The following is a 14,066-nucleotide window of genomic DNA, read 5'->3' on the forward strand; positions in this document are numbered from 1 at the left end:
ACAGGGTGTTTCATCTATTGTTTCTTTTTAAAAATTACACGAGACGAGACACGTGATTCCTTATTTTTAATTAAAATATAACTTTCCACAGTAAAGTAGCACCTTAAATATATTGTAAATTAAAGAAGTACTTTCTTCATAATCCGTGCAAAAAGCTCTCTGGTAGGAAAATTTACTACTGGTAGCTAATTACAACTGAAAGAAATAGACACACTGGGTTTTGTGCCGCATATATATATGTACAATTTTGTCACATTGTACATTTGGAGAAAATCCACCCCTCTTCTTCCCTTGCGACCATATCAAGGAGAAACCAACCACATATTCCCAGTTCCAAATTCGCGGTGGCATCATGCAACAGGCTTAATTTTGACCCACATTCGTCTTACACTAAATGAAAAACAATACCTTGTTTGTCTGCACCCTAATTGAAGAGGGGGTGGCAGCGTCTGCGGCTGGAACCAGGCGGACGCACCTGGCCCTCCCCGAGCCAAGGACCCCCCCCTCCCAAGTCCCCTGCAGATCCTGGAACACACGCCCCCCCACCACACACACGGCTCAACGCCCAGTCGGTTGCCGGCGTCCGGGCCCCGCCCCCGCCCCCGCCCCGCCGCCTCCGGGACTCACCGGGTGGAGTTCTGGGTCTTGCCCTGCAGCGCGCTGGCCTCTGGCCCTGGCAGCGCGGGCACTAGCGCGGCCCGGGTGGAGACGGGCCGGGCCCCGCCGGGCCGGGGGCAGGCTGCGGGCGGCGTCAGACTGCCGCGGTCGGCTCTTCAGCCATCGCTGCCGGGCGCGACCTGTGCGCAGCCGCAGTGCGGCCCGGGACGGCGGGACGCGCCCGCGGGCGGACGGCGGCGGCGGGGCTGCGTGAGGGGCGGAGACGCCGGGTAACGGCTTGCGGCGTGGAGCGGCTCTGGGGTCTCCACGGCGGCGAAGCGAGAGGAAGCGGGGTCGCCCTTCCCCCCGGGGCGGGTTGTTTCCGCATGTGCCTGGCGGGCAGGCGGGCAGGTGAGGACCGGGACCGCCCGGCTGGAGCACCAGGAGCCGACCACGACACAGCTGGCCGTAGAGGCTCGGCAGTGGAACCTGGGTCGGATCCCCTCAGCCGGGCGCTTAGAACCCTCCGGATTTGCCCCACCGAGGCTGTCCAATCCCAGCCCTCGTCATCGCCTGTGAGAGCGGGCGCCAATCAGCGCGGTCTCCATAGGGCTTCCTGCGCACTAGCGCATCCACTCTAGGCCCTCTGCGTCCTGTTCCCCGCCCTCCAGGCGCGCGCCTGTCCGACCCGGTGCACCTTTCAGCTGCCCTCCATGGGCGCGCATCCTCCGTGCCCCGACCCACGCGTCTCTCCACCTACCTTCACGCGAGTTTATCTTTCTCGTCCCCCACCCATGCACCTTCAGCCACCTTGCACACCAGCGCATCGTCTCTCTGGCGCCACACATGCATCTCTCCACCGTGTTCCATGCGAGGTCATCTTCCTCCATCCCCCCTACTCATATCCTCTCCATTCACCCTCTGCATGAGTGCATCCACTATATTCACCCTCACCCATGTGCAACTTCATCTGCCGGGCTCCAGGTATTCACTCTCTTCTTTATCCCCACCAAGCCCCTCCAGTAGCTTCCCTCTTGTATGCACTGTTCCCACCAGCCCAGGCTCTACATACAGTTCCTCTTGCCACATGCTAGCCCACCGCTGAAAGAAACGTGAAATGCAACAAGAAAGCTGAAGACAGCCAGCAAGGTGCCAGTTAGAACCAGGACACTGATGGTCACACACACACACACACACACACACACACTCATAAGCCTCTTGAGAGTATGACCACCCGCGACAAACGACTCTGTTCCCTTTAGGAGCAGAATTGGCCTTTCTAGGTGAGGCTGGTCTGCAGGCATAGAAGATGGCAACCAAGGCTTCTTGCCCTCTGTGAACAGCTGCCCAACCACTCTTACTGGCTTTAGGTTTCTTGACAGCCTTGGTCAGGCTTATACCTGTCTGCATTTCTGGTCACTTTCTGGCTGTGCATGGGCTTTGAGCTGTGAAATTCTGCCACCTTTCAGATTCCTCATGAGCAGTGAGTCTGCCTGGACTTTCGTGTTCCATACAATTCCCTGCCATTGACCTGTGCTTGGGCCCTGGTTCACAGGCTCTCTCTGTGTGCTTGCACTTTAGCAGGTGGAAGGTAAGGGAGAATGATAGTGTGCAAACTTATGAGGGTCCAAGCCTTTTACATTCCATGCACTTCAGATCCTCATTGCATGGATATCATAAGTTCCTTTTTTATAGCCCAAGGTCATGATTAGCTTGGCCACTTTATAAAACTACAGCTGGTACTAAAATTCAAAATATATATATATGCCTTGGTGTCCTATGAAAAGACTATTTTTTCTGGACCTAATCAATAGACCTGCTGTACAGTAGACATTAGCTTGGAAGAAGAATAAAAATAGCTAGTACTTGTGGAACACTTTCAGAACTCTAGGCTAGCACTTTCCATATATTATCAGTTATATTTTCATAAAATTATATAACTTAGATAATATTACACTTCCTGTTTTACAGATGAGATTTAGAGTGGCTGAATGGTTACAGTGTTACTAAATGTGAGATGGAATATCAGAATCCTGCAAGTTTAATTCCACAGCCTGTGGTATAACTAGGATTACATAGAAAGTCATGAATGTGTTTGTCAACTCTGTGTCCGTGGAGAACACAAGGAAGTAAAGAGGTGGAAAAGTCACAAATTCCCCCTGGCTCTAATACTTTGTCCTGCCAGGAGAGAACAGTGGCTTCACGTTGTCCAACAAGGGCAAGTAACACCCTTAGACTGCTGACAACTCACTGAAGGAGTGACTGAGATCTGCTAAAGTCCTTAAGGAAAAGACATTGAGAACCAAGATGTCTTTTAAAAAGTTTACAACTGGGTGTCACACAGGCTGGCTTCCCAAGTGCACCTTTTGTTGCCCTTGTTTAGTAAACAGCCACCTTGCCCCAGTAGCCAGAAGAGGGCTCAGTTGAGCTGCAACCTGAGATGCCCTTCTAGCATTGGTGCTGCCAGGCACCCTGTTGGGCCTTCTTGGGTCCCATCTATAATAACAGGGCTCCCAAGTGGTACCACCAGAATAAAACTTCCTTTCAGGAAGGAAAGGGTCAACCCCCACTACTCAGCAGTTGTGAGTAGAGTGAGTGCTTTAGTACAGTATCAATGCTCTGCAAGGCTGAGGCCAAGAGGATTCCAAATTCTAGGCCAGCCTGAACAGAATAGCCAGACTCTGTCTCAAAATAAAAAGGTCTGGGATGTATAGCTAATTGGAGGAGTGCTTTCCTAGCATGTATGAAGCCCTGTGTTCAGTCTCCCACCTGATAGGGGTGAAAAGCCACGAAGAAGCTTGAGGGTGGGTTGGGGACAATGAAGTTACCCAAATTTATAGTTGAAAATTTAAACCAAGCCCAGAGTGCCTAAGTAAAGGCCAGAGTGCAGTGATGTGTCTGTCCCCTCTGATGAGGAGTCCCTGTGCTAAGAGCCCTCACAGACTTCAAATGGATAGAACTCGTTTTCTCACATTCAGTTTGACTCATTAAGAAGTAAACATGAATTCTCAAGATAATAGTAGATTTTAAGCTTCTTCCAACATTTGAAGTTTGTCCTATGCAAGAGTAAGAGGGGAAATTTTTTGAGGACTACTGATATAGTTGGAAAGGAAAACTCTAGCCTTAAAGATTTGGGAATTAAAAACCTTCTGTTTTCATTTCTATAAAAATGAAAATAAAGTTGGAAGGGTGGTGCACATCTGTAATGCCAGCACTTGGCAGGCTGAGGCAGGAGGATTGCTGCAAGTTCAAGGCCAGCCTGGACTATGTGGCAAGACTTTGTCTCAAAAACAGCAATAGTACTAATAATGCAAATAAAGACCAACCCCACCAGGTTTTGTAAGGTGATATGTAAGCCACAGAAGAAGGGAAATTGCAAGATGGATTGTGAACACCTTAAAGGTGATACCATGTTTATTTCATCTTTTGTTCTAGGACATCGTTCCTGACTCCTGGAAGCTTCATACATGTATTTTAATTCAATGGCTACCTACTCATTTTTTGAAGTTGAGTTTTTGTGGGGTTTTTTTGGTTTTATTTTTGGTACCAGGGTTCAAACTCATGACTGCATGCTTGCAAGGCAGGTACTTACGCCACTGAGCTAAATCTCCTACCTATCCATTTGTTAACCTATACTGTCTTGCTCTCTTATGTCACTAAGCCATGTATTTTTCATGAAACTAAACTGTTTATACTTTCCAGACTGTGTAGCATGTACATTTATGATATACAGTATTCACCATGCCTAATACATGATAGTGTTATATACAGAAAATGTTAAAAAGCCACACAGCACCCAAGCTATCTGCCACAGAAGAGTTCTTGATCAGAACGGAAGGACCTTCAAACCTTGGTCTGAAATTGGGGCATAGCAGATAGATAGTGAGATAGGCAACTCTGGATGATATGACAGAAATCTTTGCCTGCACAAAGCAGAGGAAGTTGAGAGATTCAACAGATGGCATCTCAGAGAGTCCTAGATAGCTGAGCTATCTGGCCATAAACTCAAGTACCACACCCAGCCCTGAAAAGGGAGAAGGAGGAAGTTTCATAATCAATTGGGAAGCCCCGAAGACTACATATGAATTTCAATCTCCCATCCATCCTAACGTCCCCCATGGAGGATGAGTTCAGCTGCTCTGTTGAGGCACTTAAAAGCCTAGGTGGTGGGGAGAGCTCCAAAGTCTGTGCTTTCTAGCCATTTGAAGAAGGTTTCCCCTGTTTAGCATGAAAAACTATAGTGCTGGTGATGTATACTGCTTCAGTAATCTACAATTCCTGAGTTGGATCTCTAGCATTGCCAAAAATAAAAGTAAAGCCAAACAAAACCTGTTAAAGCTATCTTTTAACTCCAAGAAGGATAAACATGTAATGCTCAAGAATCAGTGGAGAAGGAACTCATAGTTGTCTAAATATGGCATATATGTAAAAGTAACAATATAAAAGTAAAATATAGTTTAGATGGTGACAAATTTTTTTCTGTGAAAGGCCAGCAGTCATTAATTCTGGTTTTGTAGTCTGTACATTCTTTTGTCAAAACTAGTCCAGTCCTGCTTCAATAATTAAAAAATGAATCCTCGGGTGAGGCTTCATACACTCAAAGCAGAGTATATAAAAGTCAGGTAACACCTTTACAAATCAGAATGTCAAAGCAAAGAGACTGTATTAGTGGCAGTCATGCTTTATATGGAAAGAAAACCTATAGCAAATAATAGGTAAATTAGTAGCAGATCTTTTGAAATCAACAGGAAAATGGTTAAATTAAAGCCTCAATTTTCTGACTTTAAATAAATTTGATTGTTATTGTTTATTCAAGTGAAATATTATTCTGAAGTTAGGAAACTCCCAGGTTTTAAAGGAGAACATAATTAAAATAATGTAGTTAAGCAAACAAAGATTGAAAGTAGGACCAACAATAAGCACAAGATTTGGTGGAAAATGGTGAATGTGTATCATTCAAAATAAAACATACTGAATATAAAATTATAATGGTAACCATTAGAAGAGCAGAACATGTTTCTAAGTTACAATCTAGTGGGTTATCAAGATAAAATTTAAATATTAAATGTAAGTTATTAAATATAAAATAAAATATTCTAGATTGGACTTAATAATGTAATTCTAAAAGTGTTCCTTAAGTCACAAGGAAATATGCATCCTGAACACAAAAGTAAGAAAAATTATGCAAAGCAAATAGCAAGTAATAATTAGTTTGGGTAGTCATACACTTAGCTGGTAAAAAATTTGCATATAAAGCAACAGAACAGAATCATAAAAGATATTAATAAAAGTGAGAAAGTGGATGTGCTGAGACATAGTGCAGTTTTTTAAATGATAATAATGCTGATGAATTAAAAGCTTTGAAGAGATAAGCAGTTTTGCAGAAAAACAAATTCATGGGAAATGGAAATACTGAAATATTCATGATTTTAAACAATGTGTGTATTTTAAAAGTTTCTTTTCCCTTCTCAAAAAATGCAAAAGCAAAACTAAGAAAGCATAAGGTAAATATTTTCACAAATAAACAACTAAAAATCCAAGAAAAATGTAATCATGAGGGTATACAAACACTTCTAGGGAAAAGAAGAAGGGACTGCAATGGCCAACACATAACGTAAGAGCAATAACTTTGATAACAAAAACAAGCAAGAGCCATTAGGAAAGAAAATTTCAGGCCAAATTTACTCATGAACCTATCTGGCAAAATAACAAAATACTTCAAAATGGCAAGTGACAAAATGCAAATTACATCTAAATTGCTAAAATGATTGAATATTGCAAAAGCTATGAACTAAATACTTTCTGCATTATAGCAGGGAATAAATATACATCTGGCAATAAAAACTGAAAAAATCATTGGTTAAATTTTAACACTTTATACAATTTGTAAAAAGCAATTTCAGCAACAGAAGACTATTACTATATAAATGGCCCTCCACAAAGCTATGACTTATGAGTAATGTATGAGAAGGATTTCATTAACAGTTATAAAGGAAAGATGGTTGTTACCACCTTTTTGATTCAATCGTATACTAAACATCCTAAACTAGGAGTTAGATGAAAAGAAATAAAAAATCCTGAAAACGAGATTTTAGGACAAAATAAAGAGAAAAGAAGTGCATATTCACAACATTTCATATAAGTTTCACAAAAAATGAGCTATTAAGTATTTTAAAAGTGTATGGTAAAGTTTTGCTGAAAAATCATACATCTATTAATGAAAGTAGAGAGATAAGCTATATCCCCTGGACCAATATATCTTGATTCTTTTCCCCCCACCCCCTCCTCTCCCTTCAGTCCCTCTTCCTCTCCTTATTTACAAAAGCTTTGTTTCCATTTTTCTCTTCAATTCACCCCCCCATTCACCTTCCCAGCTAAACATTTTACTTCCTCTTTCCCAGTATTTGTTATACATTTTGGTCCTTATTTACTCTTTAAGGATCAAAATATATAACAATTCAATATTTAAATGTGTGTCTAATTTATTTCACTAAATAGTATGGTGTCAAGTGCATCCATTTATCCAGAAATGTCTCAAGTTTATCTTTGTTTATGGCAGAGTAGTACTCCATTGTATTTTTAAAAATAGACATCTTCTGTATCCATTCATCTATTGATGGGCATTGGGGCTGTTTTCAAGACTTAGTTGTTACAGACTTGCTGCTATAAACATGGGTGTGCATTTATTACTGCAGTATGATGTTTTTAATTCTTTTGGGAAGATACCAAGAAGAGAAATAGCTGGGTCAAATGAAACCTCTGATTCTAGGAATTTTGAGAAATATCCACACTGATTTCCACAGTGGTTAATACTCTCACCAACAGAGGACAAGAGTTTCTCTCCACTGCCCCAACAGCATTTGGTGTTGGTTGATATCTTGATAACAACCATTCTTTCTGGAGTGAAATGGAATCAGCATTGTTTTAATTTGCATCTCTCGAATAAAGAGTTATGTTGAATATTGTTTGATATTCAACTGAGACATGTCCATTCATTGCAGATGCCCATTTTTTATTGGGTCTTTAGATTTGGAGAAATCTGGTTTTGTTATTTCTTTTTATATTCTAGATATTAGTCCTTTGTCTGAGGCACAACTGGAAAAATTTTTCTCACTCTGTGGGTTGTCTTTTCACTCTATTGGTGGTTTCTTTTGCTGTGCAAAGCTTTATAATGAGATGAGATCCCAGCTGTTGCTTCTTTCTAAAATTTTCTGTGTGATCACGGTTTTATTCACAAAGTGTTTGCCTACACCAGTGTCTTCATGGGTTCCATCTATTCTATTATCCAGCTGATACAGTGTTTCTGTTTTAATATTTAGATATTTGATCCATTTCAATTTCAGGTTAGTGCAAGGTGAAGAAATACTCAGTATTTTGTTAGATTATCTTTTCAGAAAACCTATAGATGAACTACAGTCTAGTAAGATAGTTCAAGGAATTTGTGGGTTGATTCTAAAATTTATATAAAATAATAAATGATCAAGAATTGTTTATTTTCAGTAACAACAACTGACTTGTCCCAGCTCATATCTAAACATACATGGTTTTCATAATTAATATAAAATTGGATTGGTGCATGAACAGACAAACTAGTGAAACACAATAGAGTGTTCTTAACTACCTATATAGATAGGAAAATTTATTCAATGGAATGATGGGATTACAGATTGTTGGCTAAAGAATACATCATATAAGTGAAATAAGCCAGGCACAGAAAGACAATGCTGTATGATTTCATTTATACATGGAATTTGAAATACTTAATTCTCATTAGAACAGAGTAGAAAGATGATTACTAAGGGATGGGGTTTGCAAGGGAAAGATGGAGGAAGGGAAGATGCTAATCAAAAGATACAAAGTCTCAGCTTTTATCTATTGCACCAAATACTGACTGTAGTAAATAATAATGTGTGTTTTCAAATATCTAAAAGAATATATTGAAATACATACATACTCACACAAAGTAAGTACTCATCCAATTGCACTTGCCAGGCAGGTGCTTAAAGTGCTGAGATAATCCCCAGCCCTAAGTTAATTGTTTTTATTGCATTGCTTACAATGTATAGATTGAAATATCACATTGTACTCTATAAATATTATATGTCAGTTGAAAGGAAAACAACTTTTAAAAAGAAAACTCAAGAAGTAGCATATTATTGCAAGACCATACAATAAGAGAAATTTTTTCAAATTAACTTTTCAAATACTCCTAGATCCTAAGACAATATTGGGAAACCTCCTGGTACTTAATGAACTCTCTGAATCTTGGATGAACCCAAAGTACTTTAGCATATCTCTTATAACGCAAATTTCCTATGAAGAAGTGACCATGTTGTTATAAGGTTATTGTGGAGAACAGCTAAACCTGGAGATCATTCACATATGTGGAACACCTAAGGTCAGCAATACCAAAAACTGTTCCAGCTCCAAGAACACAGAGAACTGGAAGCAATCCAGACAGGTTGCTACGTGGAGGGATGCCCCTGACATCAACCTGCTGAATGTATAAATAAATGTGCTACAGTCATTGAGCAGTTCCTTTCACTCATCCAGAGAGAGGACTCCACCTGATCTCAGCTTTCTGTTTCCTGATTCATGTCTTTATTTCTTAATCCTCTATCACCCTTCACTCCAAGAATTTTGAGAGCTGCACTGAATGTGGCATATTGGTGTCTGAACACGGACTTGGAGTATGAAGAAATAGCGGGTAATGGAACACCTCTGAAAGAGTGTGTATGAACAAAAACAGGCTCAAGAGAGCATAGAGGAAAGAGGTATATTGATACTGATTTCATCAGGTTTAAAACACGGGATGATTTGTGTTGTACTCTAAGAAAATAGCTTCCTTACATGTGTATTATAGCAAACCTACAATGTGGCTTACTAAATGTGTTTTTTTATCCATTTTCCCTAACTGATATGTTAAGTGACCTAATTGATATGTTTAGCAATACTCTCCTCTGTAAAGAATTGCAAGAATCTCACCTAATTGATATGTTAACCATTGTTGCCCTCTACAAACTACAGAAATTGTGCTAAAACAAGCTAACAAGGGTTGTTTATCACTGTTTGGCACCTCTATTCTCCACTAAAGAGCTAAAGAAAACTGGGATGGCCCACTAATTTACACTTGTTTGAAGTAACTTGCTTGTGTGCAGAGAGATTTGCGTATGAGTTTAACCCTTTACCTGACCTTGATTCCTTTCCCAGAAAGGCACCTTCTCCCCTTACCTATCTATCTAGGCTAGGCCATAAAGAATTTGGGTTTCTGGTGACCTCTTCCCAACCTGGTAATGATCTGTCATAAAATGAGCCTGCCCCAATTTTAAGAATTGTGTAGCTTCATAGAAATTACCGGGAAATACTATGGCCCAAACCCCAATCGGTGCTTTCCTTTTGTTCTGTATGCATCAAATGAATTAGATATCAGATCTTTGTAAAACTTAAGTTTCAGCTTCTGGTAACTCTTGAAACCTTCGCACCCACTAGTGAAAATGAGCCATCCTGGGATAATTAACTCTCCACTTTCTTCTCCAAATATTGCTGCAGATGTGCCACTCTGAGCTAATGTCAGTCTGTAGGATGGGAGTAATATGAGAAACACCAGGAACTCCCGAGATTGTCAGAGCTAAGTGGACAACAATACAGTTTCCAGATTCGGGTCAACAAGTTTATGGCTCTGCAGGTTTCTTTGTTTCTCCCCCCGCCCCTTTTCCTCCAGCTTCTTTTTAAAGTCCTCCCTTCAGTCTCTAGCACACAGTCTCCAAATTAGCTCCTGGAGACTCGTCGCCAAGCCTGGAAATAAAGCCTTTGCTACCTAAATTGTCGGTCTCTTGCTTTCTTGGATTTTATACCGGGGCCTGAGTTATAACAATTTGTAAATAGAGAGGCTTGTTGTACTGTTATTTCTGTATTCACTTTTTTCTGTGGACTTGGATTAGGGAGTGTCTTCATGGTCATACACTCATGGAGATGACCATCGAGGATTTTGGCTCAGAGCACTATTTTAAAACTAAATCCTGAGCAGAAAAAGATTGTGGGGCAACAGCCTTATCCCCACCAGCTTAGGCCCTCTTGCTTTGCTCAATCATATAGGGAAGGAGCTGTGGGGGACAAGAAAGGCCTTTCCCCATTAGAGTGTTTCACTTAGGCTTTGGTTTTATAGCCACCCAAGGTAAAATTGATAACCTTAACTGAACCACAAGCATATAATTCTCCCTTTTCAGTTCAGAGAAATTTTGCTGCATCACAGGTTGAAATTTTCATCTTCCTCCCTTGCAAATGCTGCTAGAGCAGCCCAATGTGAAAAGGCGCGCATGGAGGGATTTCAGCATATCTACTCTGTTACTGAACTCCAAGGCCCCAAATAATACATCTTCATGAAGCTGTGCACTTTAAGACATTAAAAAGAGTTAAAATAAGCTGCCATTATCTATGGCCCCATGAGCCCTTTTACTTTCGGTTTAATAGAGCTCCTATGACTACATGTTATAACCCAAATGATTGGAAAAAAATAGCTAAAGCATATTTGAGTTTGGGAGATTATTTATTGTGGAAGGAAATGTTGTTGATTTGTATACAGATCAGGGTACTTACACAGCCAGCTCAGTGCAGCACAATACCATTAAGGGGCATGGGCCAAGCAGAGAGAGGGCCCTGTGCACTGGCCCTAGGCAGACTTATTCAGGGTCTCAGGCCCTTTGTGTGCCCCACTCAGTTTAGACCCCAGGAGCCATACCAGCCCAAATTGTAGGAGAAAAAAGTTTTGTTTTGTTTTGTTTTTTTTAAAGGCAGCCATAGCTGAGCATTTAGCTCAGTGGCATAAGTGCCTGCCTTGCAAAAGTGGGGTTGTGAGTTTGATCCCACACCATATTAAAAAAAAAAAAAAGGCAGCCATGACTGCAGAGGCAATGACTGTAGTGTCCTCTAGGAAGTGGGGCATGAGCAAACCCAGCCTGGGCTGGAGCCCATCCTGACAGTGTGGCAGGCACTGATTCCCTCCTGTCCATCAACACCAAAACATCGGTGCCAAACTGTGAGGCTTAGGGGCAGCAGTCTTCCCCTCAGGACGATAAGCCATTACAACTGTTGCTACCATGGGAGATCACCTGTAGTCCTGAGGCAGCAGGGTGGGAGCTACAGAGTTGGAAGCAGCAGGCAGGAGCCCTGGGTACCCAAATAAAGGATACATGGTTTTAATTTGTTCTTCCCCAAAAGCCGGATTATAGGCTTTTTAATGGGCCTTGCAAGATTTTATATCCATTCCAATTAACCTCTTTTCAGATGGATGTTATGTTTGTGGTGTGATGAGCCATGTCAAAATTGCCACTACAGGCTGGAACTGAGAGGAGCCAACCCACAAGCCAACTAACCAGCCTTTTTAGTGAGCTGTGCAAGCCATGTGGGGCCCAGAAGGAGAAAAGTCAACACCTCTGCTGAGCCTACTGGCACACGGGCTGAGACTCACACTCCCATCCCCCACCCTGGTAAGCAACAATCTGGTTTGGAGGACAAATGGAATTGGTGGCAACTGAAGTACAAGGAGTAGCTGAGTGCTTGTATTGTTTGGTTGACTTTGCAATCCTGGGGCCAGTGGTCTGAGCATCTATAGGGAGGGTAGCAGTGTGCAGTGTAGAAAATATGGGAGATTTCTTTGTATCTTGTTTTTGAAGTCCAATATTGTTCTCACTGTTTTGTTCTGATTGTTTTGCTTTATTCAATATTCTGTTTTGATTGTTTTTATTCTGTTTTGTTTGGGATTGATTTTGCTATATCTGATGGAATGGACAACTATTGTGAAAATAACAAGATGTACTATTGTAGCAACTGTTGTTTTCCTATTGTCCTGGTTTGAAGTTCTGTACCAATTTCACTGCTTGGTTTTGACTGGATTTATTCCATTTTGTTTGTTGGGTTTTATTATCTTTGACATAAAATAAAAAGTAAAATAAAATTGTCACAACACACACTGGCCAAAATGATCTTTTTCTTTTATGTCACATTTTCCAATTTGCAATTCAGTCATGCCATGCCCCTTGTTTCATTGGTCATTTATGTTCTCATTACCAATTGCCAGGGAAATGCAACAATAGAGATTGCTGGCTACTGTCACTGTTGCTCCCTCAGACACCATTCAACAGGCTTCTGCCTCCCATGCTACCTTCCATCAGGATGCTTCTACCTCGCACAGACATTTCCTTTTAACCTAGGAATAGTCTTAACAAATTGTTTAACACTACCTATGGGGGTTAATCTCCAATGCTTACATCTTAATCATCTCCGGCAAGTGAATGTAATTCACATTCCTGAGTTTGGCTATTTACACTGGGTCCACATTTCAGTAGATACTTCCTCAGGATTTATTTTTGCTTCTGCCCACACTGGTGAAGCAGCTAAACATAAAATAGTCATCGCCTTGATGCTGTTAGTGCCCTTGACTGCTGCAGGCACTTAAGACTGACAATGGCCCAACTTATAGAAGTGCTGCCTCCAAAACATTTTGTAAAATATTTCATATTTCCCTTACCATAGGAATTCCTTATAATGCTCAAGGTCAAGGAATTGTTGGATGTGCTCACTACATGCTAAAAGCTCAACTACAAAAAAATCAGAGGAATCCTTCCCTATAAAATTTCACACCTCATAATAGACATTCTTGGCAGTATATACAGTTAACTTTTTAAATCTTACTAGGAATGGAACTAGGTAAAGGAAAAGAAGCTAGGAAGTACCCTTTGGAAAGATCTTCATTTTGGACAATGGTAGGAGCCAGCTATGTGCTAATTTGAGGTTAAGGGTATGCTTGTGTCTTTCCAGAGGACATTGAACAGCCTATCTGGGTACCAGAGCATGCTGTCTGGCTGTATAGTGGACCCAGACCTGGAAAAGGAGTTGGTTCCACCTTTCAAGAAGTTGATTTTCCTGTGGCTTGATGCCTCAGACACTACATCACAACTGATAGGCAAGGGGATGGGTCTAAACCCAACCTGAGGATAATTAAAGAGATTGAGCTGGGATGCCCAGGAGATGGCAACTAAAAATGGGAATCAGAGGTCTGAGTAGGTGATAAGAGTATAGAGAAAACTGAGCTGAAAACTACATGAAAGAAAGGGATATGAAAGTTTCCAGTATTTTTAAGATAAAACAAAATACAGAAAATATATTGTCAGTAAAAGATTTTACTCCTTCCAAATTCTTCTTGTACTCTCTGTAACTGACCGAAGAAAATCTGACTAGATTATTTATAATTGCAAACTTCCAAAATTGTAAAAGTTATTATGATGCAATTTAGCAAAATACATTTGGGCACACTCATATTGTAAGCAGAATGTCTATATTTTTGTTGCTTTGGTGTATCTGTGAATAACTTTATTTTTTATTTGAATACAACAATTTTTTTCTTTTCTTTTTCTCTTTCACATTTATAGATCATTTGTTTAAAATTTAATTTGGGTTATATTTCCAGCTGG

At 40.9% G+C, this 14,066-nt stretch overlaps 1 protein-coding gene and 1 long non-coding RNA gene across 40 annotated transcripts in view; one reads left to right on the plus strand and one right to left on the minus strand.

Annotated features, from left to right (window-relative positions):
• Nucleotides 1–833, minus strand: part of LOC101788067 (alcohol dehydrogenase 1-like) — a 202,296-nt gene extending 201,463 nt beyond the window's left edge. For 29 of the 39 annotated variants that reach the window (XM_063243983.1, XM_063243976.1, XM_063243972.1 and 26 more), the window contains exon 1: nt 628–833. The gene's annotated coding sequence lies outside the window, so the exon portion shown is untranslated. The remainder of the gene's footprint in view (nt 1–627) is intronic. The other 10 variants (XR_010045835.1, XM_063243991.1, XM_063243990.1 and 7 more) reach the window with 2 other exon arrangements.
• Nucleotides 834–879: 46 nt separating this feature from the next.
• On the plus strand, nt 880–12,563 carry LOC134474913 (uncharacterized). The gene is made up of 2 exons (XR_010045838.1): nt 880–1,008; nt 11,881–12,563. It is a non-coding gene; the product is annotated as an uncharacterized LOC134474913 (long non-coding RNA).
• Nucleotides 12,564–14,066: the final 1,503 nt, after the last annotated feature.

Source organism: Cavia porcellus, unplaced genomic scaffold, assembly GCF_034190915.1.
Source record: "Cavia porcellus strain 051 isolate PalLab524CR breed Dunkin Hartley unplaced genomic scaffold, mCavPor4.1 scaffold_42, whole genome shotgun sequence".
Lineage (NCBI taxonomy): Eukaryota > Metazoa > Chordata > Mammalia > Rodentia > Caviidae > Cavia > Cavia porcellus.